We start from the raw sequence: 9,002 nt of genomic DNA on the forward strand, positions 1-9,002 counted from the left end.
AATAGAACTGTTCACTTTCATTCCAAATTACATAAAATTGAGGTATTTACACCTCTTCCTCTTTTATAATTTAGAGCTGTAATATTACTGGAGTAGCACCCAGGCCACCTTTCCATTGGTTAAAACTTTCTTTAGCAGCCCAGTTGGGACAATGGAGTCGAAGTCTCAGTTCAGCCAATCAAGGAAACTGCTTGTTTCTCCCAGTTCCGGTTTCTTTAGCTATGGTAGGAAGTTACAAATATTGGCCTTAGTGGTATTGTAGCAATGTGAATGAGTTGTTTAAAAGGTTTATTTATTTATTTATTTATTTAGCTATTTATTTGAAAGGCAGAATGGCAGAGAGAGAGAGAATTTCAATCTACTGGTTCACTACCTAGATGGCTACAACAGTCAGCGCTGGGCCAGGCTGATAGGAGCCTGGAACCCCATCCTGGTCCCCCATACGGGTGGCAGAGACCCAAGTTCTTGGGCCACCTTTTACTGTTTCCCGGGTGCATTCGCAGGAAGATGGATCAAAAGTGGAGCAGCCCGGACTTGAACCGGAGCTACAACATGAGACACTGGTATCGCAAGCAGCAGCTTAAGCTGCCGCACCACAAAGTGACCCCGCGTCCAGACGATTAGGGTGTCATAATACACACTGAGATGCTTTGCAGTCTCTGAGGCGTTAAATCAACGGGGGTGGGGGGGCGGCATGAGCTTCACTTCCTTTCTCCCAGCATGGAGGGGAAGCCACCTGGGAAGCCCTGGCTTCCAATCTCTGCTAACCTTTGTCAGGATTCAGCTCTCTTTGTTAATGGTCAATCAATCAATCAGCCAATATTTATTGAGAGCCTACTGTGTACAAGTCCCTCGGGCCCCGTGATGGGCTGCCATCAATAGAGGTATGCGCTGCATGGCAATTAGCAAGCCCAGTTTGACTTAACCTCTAGTCGGCTGCACCATGGAATGGTCCCGAAGCACGGGAGCTTGGAGCAGAAAGAGAAAAGGAAGGGGGGGGGGAGTGGATCTGCCTTCATGCGCTCTCTCTCTTCCCCCAAAGGTCAACAGAAGATGATTTAAACCAGGGATTAGCAGCCTATGGCCCACAGAGCAGGCCTGAGGCGCCACCCATTTTCATCAAGAACATTTTCGGAGGTCGCCACACCTACGCTTTCACTGATGGCCGCTTGTGCTGAGTAACTGCAATGGAAGGCAGGAGGCTGGTGAAGCCGAAGATTTTCCTCTCTGGTCTTTTTCTGAAAAAATTTGATGACCGTGGTTTAAGCAATCACAAGAATAATTAATCATCTTCATTCTTTTGCAGCAAGGTATACAAAATTGAACAATAACATCATTTATTAAGTTCTTAGCAAGAACTGGAAAATGCGCTACATTTTACATATATTCTCACATCACAGCTTAAAAACAATGTTATGAGAACAATCCTGCTACTATTCCCATTTCGTTGGGAAAACTGAGGGTTAGAGGCATTTGGTAATCAGCCCAAGGTTACACACCCGGTCAGTGTGATTTGGTCCTAGTTTGGTCTTATTCTAGAGGCTGTTTTCCTGATCACATGGTAGTTTTCCATAGTTTAGTCTCACATAAACCACCTTGATAATTAAGTTTCATACTCACATCTCCTTTAGTATTCTGTGCAATTTTTTATAATGAACTTTTAAAAAATTTATTATTGTTATTATTTTGAGGAAGAGACACAAAGAGCTCTCATTCATTGGTTTACTCTGTACATTTCCACCATGGTCCCCGGCAGGAAGCTGAGTCAGGAGCAGAGGCAGGAATTGAACTCAGGTCCTCTGATATGGGGAGCAAGCATTGAGGCCTAACACCTGCCCAGATTTTTTTTGCTTTCAAATAATGGATGATCAATCATCACATTTATTCCTTTAACTTTATCCAAGCAATTATATTCAAAACCCTTTGGACTTTGTTTTATGTTCTTCTTGTATATATTTTCAACCTTTTTCTTTTGAGATCATTATAGATTCACGTGCAACTGTAACAGAAAATACAGAAAGCTCTTGTGCGCCCTTCACTCCAGTTCCCCGACTGGCAATGTCGGACAGAAGCAAAGTGCAATGTCACAGCAGGAAACGCTCGACAACGGAATCGATCAACCTATTCAGAATTCGCCAGTTTTACCTGTACTATTGTGGGATGAGTGTGTGCGCGTGTGCGTGCATGTGTGTGTGTGTGTGCGCGCGTGTGTGTGTGTGTGTATGTGTGTGTTCAGTCCTATGCAATTTTATCACATGTGCAGATTCGGGTGACGCTCCCTACAGTCAAGATACAGAACAGCTGGATCCCAAGAACCTCTCATGCTGCCCTTTTAGAGATGCAGCCATCTTCCTTCCTCCCGCCCCACCCCTGCAATCCCTGCCCTCCTCCCACCTCTATAATTTTGTCCTTACAAGCAAGTCACATGAATGGAGTAGGTGAGCTTTTCAGTGTGTACATTTTTGAGAATTTTTGTCATTCAGCACAATTCTTGCCATATATTTTTAATTCACTCTAAATTAACTAGATAACTTTTAGACATGAAAAGAAACACTTGTCCATGTAAAAATTGTCTTGAGGGTCATCGGGGTCCCCATATCACACTTCAGGAAATCCTGCCATTAGCTACACTCATGCACAGTAGACAGACAGATGAGACAGACACAAGGATGCTTTGACCACCAGAAGTCTCTCCATCATAGATGAGAGAAATGGGAGATAACGCCTGTGCCTGCTGAACTCTTGAAATATGGCTTGCTCAAATGAAGACAGGAATTTTTCATTTATTACATCTTAATTTATTAAAATTTACATTTATATGGCCACAGGTGCCTTGTGGCTTCTTCGCTAGCTAATGCAACTCTAGAGAATTAAGATACACAAATTTCCTGCTTCCCTACACTTCATTTTGTCAATGCAAAGACCATCTGAGTAGGTGTGAAACCATTTTAATCATTTAATCATTTTAATCTTCCAATGTACTGATCTAATTGGATCCCAGCTTGCTCTATATGTTCGCATATAGCTGGGTCTCTCCAGATAATATGGGCATTTGGCTAAGCCCACTGCATCACTACTTAGCATTCAGGGTAAGCCCCAAACAGCCTGCTCCCCCAGGTCCTATGTCAGTGCCAACACAGCCCTCAGCACACAGGGTCAAGCTACAGAGCCCTTGGACAGGCAGTCACAAATGAAGTCAGAGACGCTTTGCACATGGTACTTGCACTCCGTGAGGGTGTTCTGAAGCACTGGTTACAAGCTGCTCAGAGGGGCACGCCTTCTTCAGCAAGAGGCACAGTCGTGCACTGCCGGCTGGTGACGTCCATAAACCTCTGCTGATGAACTGGACCCTACTCCTGATGAATTTAGCTTGCACCACTGGGCTGCGGCAAGATGTGCCACGGAAAGCTGGGCGTCCATGGACAGGCCAGCATGCTGGGGTTTTCAGGGCTTGCTGGCAGCAATGTCACTGACAGAGGAAGACAGCAAGGCCAACTTGGGTCCTTGCAGACTGACTTCTAAAACGCCATTGGGTGGAAGAAGGTGAAATCGACAGAAAATAGGGTGGAGTACACTGCTTGCACAGAGCCAAGTATTTTCCCGGAAACTGGAGAAACCGTGGTCCATAGTCTCTCATTCCTTTTAGCCTAAATGTTATGGGCAGCAAAAGCTAGCCTTTGATCATCAGCCATTCATATACTTAGGGACGCATGCGCCTTAATACACAAAGCCAGCATGAAGGTCATCACCCTGGTCAGTCTCTTATTTCGCCTAACTTCACACATCTGTAAGGCATTAGCAGTTGCAAGAGATTGATATGATAGTTTGTGAGTAATTTGGATGAACTATAACACTAACCCAGTAAAGTATTATAATTTTAAATGTGTCCAGAAAATAATTGAAATTCTGGCTTAGCTTCATCATAATGCAAACTGCTGGGCATATTTAACAGCTGACTAGCTTAGCATGAATATTGCTTTAGAAATGGGGTCATATTGTTTTTACGAAACAATATTGCTCTCAAACACGTTTAGGAGGGGAGAAAAAGCAAGTGATTACGAGTATACTTTTAACCTTTCTGTCTCTTTCTATCTGGGTTTATTGTGGTGATTTAGGTGTTTGGTGCTGTTTGCAGGCAAACACAGAAGGTGCTGGCATTTCAAGCAGACCTGGTAATGAGCCCTTGGCCACCAGATTCCTTCTTATTACTGCTCTGTCACAAAATCTCCATTCTCTATCACTCCATTTTCCTGTGGGCCGGTCAGACGCCAGAAATATAAGAACGTCCCTTGCTGACCCAATAAATATCACAAGTAGGTGGCCCTCTGTAGGCATCTATGGAGTGCGCTTATTTTTAAACACAGCGGCCAACTTTGAGAAAATGGAGATTTCGCACAAAAATCCAGATGATCGCCAGCTGTTTACAAATCGGAGGGTTTAGTAACACTGCACCTGCTTCCCTGCCAGGTGAGCTGACCCTGTCCCCTGGAGATGGAGAAGGAGAGCTCCAGTTCACACCGGTTTTCTCCAGGGCTGCTGGATTTATTTTTCTTCTATCATTGTTTGAGTTTTGGATTCCTGGTGGGCAAAATCAGCTCTCCAGTCCTTCATTCACAAAACATCGGCAGTATCCTACACCGCATCAGGGGGTGCAAGACTGGTCCCTGACATCTGGCAGCAGCCAGCAAGCCTTTTACTCCAGCAAGCCATGGAGTAAGCACTCCGGGCTTTGTGGGGCATGCGGTCCCCATCACAGCTACTCAGCTCCGCTGCTGTAGCATGAGAGCAGTCACAGATGATATGAAAAGGAACAGGCATGACTGCATTCCCATAAGATTTTATTTATAAAACAGTGTGGTCTATGGGCCAGCCTTGATGTGGGAGGAAGAAACATCTGCCCCTTAAACAGTGCACCTGCAGAGGACTTTGCTCACCAGAGAGCTTCCCATAGATGTGGGATTAGTCCCCCCGGGCGGGGGCAGCGCTCACACTCCTGAAGCACCATCTTGGAGTGTGTATGCAGGAGTTTAACTCACTGCTCATTTAATTCAGCCGAAAATATTTACTGACTCTTGGCAGTCCGCTCCTACTATCTTTACCCCAAAATACCGGGAGCCAAGAAAACGTCAAGATTTTAAAATCCACCCCTTTGTGGAAACTTAGCTAGGAGTGGGCTATTCTGGCCGAGGGCCTTCGGTGGGGTTGCCACTGACAGCAAACTGTCAGGGGAGGCAAAGGTGCAGACTGCGTTGCTCCGGTGTGAGAGGGCACTGGTTTTCTCGTCTCTCCTCACACCCCAAGAGTCAGACTTTTGGCTTCTCTTGAACTCTTGGAAGACCTGAGAACACTGGACATGCACTTGCTCACGTATGGAATTGACAGTGAGGTTGCGTGTAGCTATCTCCTTTGATCATTGTGAGTTCCTTACTAGGTTGCTTCAAGCACTTGGCTACTTGTGCCCAAAGTCTTTCAGTTTGTGTCCCCTGGGCCAAGTACTTTTATGACATTGCCTTCAGGATTTAACTGACTTGAATCCAGTCCCCTCAAATAAACGGTCACACACGGCCAGCGCACAGCTTCGTCCTGGCCTTGTCAATTCAAGGGTGAGCGAGTACAATGGTCTGACCCTTGGGAATTCTCTTGCTGACTACGGTTTAGTTGGAAATCGAATGCAAACTGAGGCAGGAGTGGGGGTGAACATGCAGTTTTTAGCCTGTCGTAACTGTAGGAGAAAAAGCCACCACTGCCCATTACGTTCTGTTTGGGGATGTTAGGCCTCACCGAGTTTTATTTCTTGTTTAGAACTGAACTGCTTCAGATCATGCCTGTGTTTAAGGAGCCCGAGGGAGGAACAGAGAAATAGACGGAGGAGGACTCCAGCTCTTAGAGGGGGAATTCGCAGCACTTCAAATGGACTCTGTGTTTACCTGGAAGTCTTGGGCCAATGGAGACACAGAAAATGGGCTTTCTATTCAAATTCTGGGGAATGGGTTCAGAGGGAAAGACACAGTAAAAGCTGCTTCATCCGGGAGGGCTTCCTTGTTGGAAAGGTACCCCGTGCAGAGCCAGGGCCTTTGCAGGCTGTAGCTCTGTTTGCCCAGCTTTGCTTTGAACCAACTGATTCATGATACCGGTCTGATTAAGTCCACGTGCATACTAATAATCCGCATTGCCGGATTACAGTCTACCAGACTGTGTTGCCTAGTCTCTGAGACAGAGTGGGAGATTTGGGAGCTGAACAGGAAGGAGCCTGACCTTGTGGAATGAGCATGTTAGACTATTCTCCAACTCCATGGAGAAGGAGCCTCTCTCCCACTTCCCTTCAGCATGCTCTCTCACTTAAAAAATTTTATTTGAGAGACAGAGGGAAGGAGAGAAAGAGAGGGAATGAGAGTGCACCACCATCTGCTGGGTCACTCCCCACGTGTCCATGACATTGAGGCTGGGCCAAGGTCAAAGCCAGGAGCTGAGAATTCAATCCAGGTGTCAGGAAAGGAAATACTTGAGCCATCACTTGCTGCCACCCAGGGCCTGCACAGGTGGGAATCAGGAATCAGGAATCAAGAGCTGGGAATTCAGTGTGGGCACTCTAATATGCGATGTGGGCATCCCCACCGACCTCTTAACTACACGCCAAAAGCGCACCCAATCTCTCTGCTCTTGAGACATACCACTACAGGAGAAAACTCATTTATGTAAAAAAAAAAAAAAAGCACAAACAGGAGGTGCCCCCCCTGCCCCGCCCCGCACCTACTCACCTGCCATGCACAACTACAGAACCCAAGTGGCAGTTGGATTTTTCAAAAGAACACGGGAACCTGGATGTTCCTGCAGATTTTGGCAGCGCTGCACACGTTACAAGGGCACTTAGAAAAGTCCATGGAAAAACGGATTCAAGAGATATGTTTAGTTTGGTGCCAAAACATTTTGAAAGCCATGCATAATTTTTCTATAATGCGCATTTTCCACGAACTTTTCGAAGACTGCTCATATTATTATTTACTTTAGCGTTTTCCATGGGCCAAACAAAATAAGTCTTCGGGCCAAATTCAATTGCCCCCTTGCCAACTGTTCTGAAGTTTGATCCTGCTTAATGCATCCCGATGTTTCCCATCTCCCGATTTGAATCATAATAGGTGCCAGCTGAGCCCCGTGACTGGTGGCGCACACACAGCCCGGGTACTTGAAAGCTGCTGAAAGCACACATTCGAATCACAGGTCAGAGGCCTTCAGCCTATAGCTGGAGTCTTTAGAAAACAAATTTACTGCGGAACAAAAGAGAACATCGCGTCTTTGCCAAGTGCAGCCTGCCATTCACGCCTCCTTCATTGGAGCCCCTGCAGGGGGGAAGGCGGGGTTGGCAGGTCTTGTTTCTCCCAAGGTGAAACACCAGGCTGTGCTGCTCAGTGGGGAGAACCCGCGCCTTGGGCCATGAAGACCTGGACTCGGACACCTTGCCAACCTCACTGAGATTTGCCCAACTTCCTGCAATCCCAGGGTTGTTGTTTTTTGGTTTTGTCTGCAAAGGTGAGGATAAAGTCTGTAGCGATATCGCAGGACTTCATGAAGCTTAAATGGGAGAATGAGAGAGCTCTGGGTAAACCACAGGTGGCAAGTGGGGCCAGGTGCAGCCTGCGGACGCATTGCTTTAAAATCAGAGAAATCTCCTATTTAGGTATAGACACAGTCTGAGAAGAGCTGAGACTCCTGGCGCCGTGTGCCTGTGTGGACAGCTGCACTGTTGCTGCCTCCTTGACTGAGCAGAGGGGTCTGCCCAATCCCCGTCCTCTGTGTTATACTCTCCCCCCATCACAGTGCCCCCGCCCTCTGTAGCACAGTACTGCCATATCCCAGTGCCTCCCACCCCCCCCCCCATTACAGTGAGTTCCCCCAGCCAGGGTTTTGTTACCCATGGTAAACTATAGCCTGAAAATATCAAATCGGACATTGCAGAGATAATTCATAACTGTGAAATAACTTGCATCATGGTATATTGTTATTTTATTATTGTTGCAATTGTTGATCTCTTCCTGTGCCTAATTTATAAATTAAACTTTACCATAGGTACGTGTTGTGTGGGGGAAAACAAACACTGTATACATATTAATCGGCATTGTCCCTGGGGGTCTTGGACCACGGGGCCACTTCCCTGCAGAGAAAGAGGCACTAGCACGTTGCAGCTGGCTCCCCGCATCGTGCCATTCTCCTCTGCCATTGGAGCTTGCAGCTGCCAGCCCTGGACATCTACAGTGACATGCAAGTGTCCACTGGGATGTCATCCTGATTATTGTCATTCCTTTTCCATCCTTTATTCCCTACTGCTAGTGAGTCGCATATTCACTTCCTCTAGGCTCAGTTATCTCGTCTCTAAAATGGGAACAATAGTCTCACCTGTCTGAGGCTAGGGGGCTTGCTGTGGGGTGAGGGAAGGACCCTTCTGCTCCCAGCACACTGTTACTTGGTGCATCTGGCCAGCAGAGGGCGCTAGTATGAAAGGCTGCAGGTGGCCCGCTCTGGCTAAGAGCAGACAGGTGAGACAGCTGGGCAGGTGCAGCCCTCCCATTCTGCCGTTCATAGCTTGGGAGGACACAGCCTGATGGGGTGGACATGACAGCGAGCAATTCCTCATCTATCAATACAGCCACACATCTCCAGCAATGTGACTTTCTGGAATATGTAATGCGACCACAAACTTTCTAATGCCACAGCCTGACAGTCAGACACTAAAAATAACAAACGGGGCCTCTCTGGAACAGAAAGAAGCCGGAGACCACCCTTCTGAGTTCTGCTCACCTCTGGAGCCCTGCACAGAACCCTCTGGGTGCTGGAACAGGGGGAAGAGGCCCCCTCCACCCTGCTTTTGAAGGGTGGGTTCACAGGTAGACGGCTAGGCCCAGCATGGCAGAGACAACCTGGAGAAAACTGAGAAAAGCAACCCAAATGCTGAAGGCAGAGATGATGGATAGGGAGAGACTACAGCAGCCTCAGCATTGAACTGTCTC

General features: G+C 47.1%; 1 protein-coding gene across 8 annotated transcripts in view; it reads right to left on the minus strand.

The window, feature by feature from the left end:
• TSHZ2 (teashirt zinc finger homeobox 2) overlaps positions 1 to 9,002 on the minus strand; it is a 478,036-nt gene that overhangs the window by 229,562 nt on the left and 239,472 nt on the right. The window contains exon 3 of one of the 8 annotated variants that reach the window (XM_070051682.1): positions 1,152 to 1,238. The exons of the other annotated variants lie outside the window; for them this stretch is intronic. The gene's annotated coding sequence lies outside the window, so the exon portion shown is untranslated. The remainder of the gene's footprint in view (positions 1 to 1,151; positions 1,239 to 9,002) is intronic. 8 annotated transcript variants of the gene reach the window in all.

This window comes from Oryctolagus cuniculus, chromosome 11 (assembly GCF_964237555.1).
Source record: "Oryctolagus cuniculus chromosome 11, mOryCun1.1, whole genome shotgun sequence".
Classification (NCBI taxonomy): Eukaryota; Metazoa; Chordata; class Mammalia; order Lagomorpha; family Leporidae; genus Oryctolagus; species Oryctolagus cuniculus.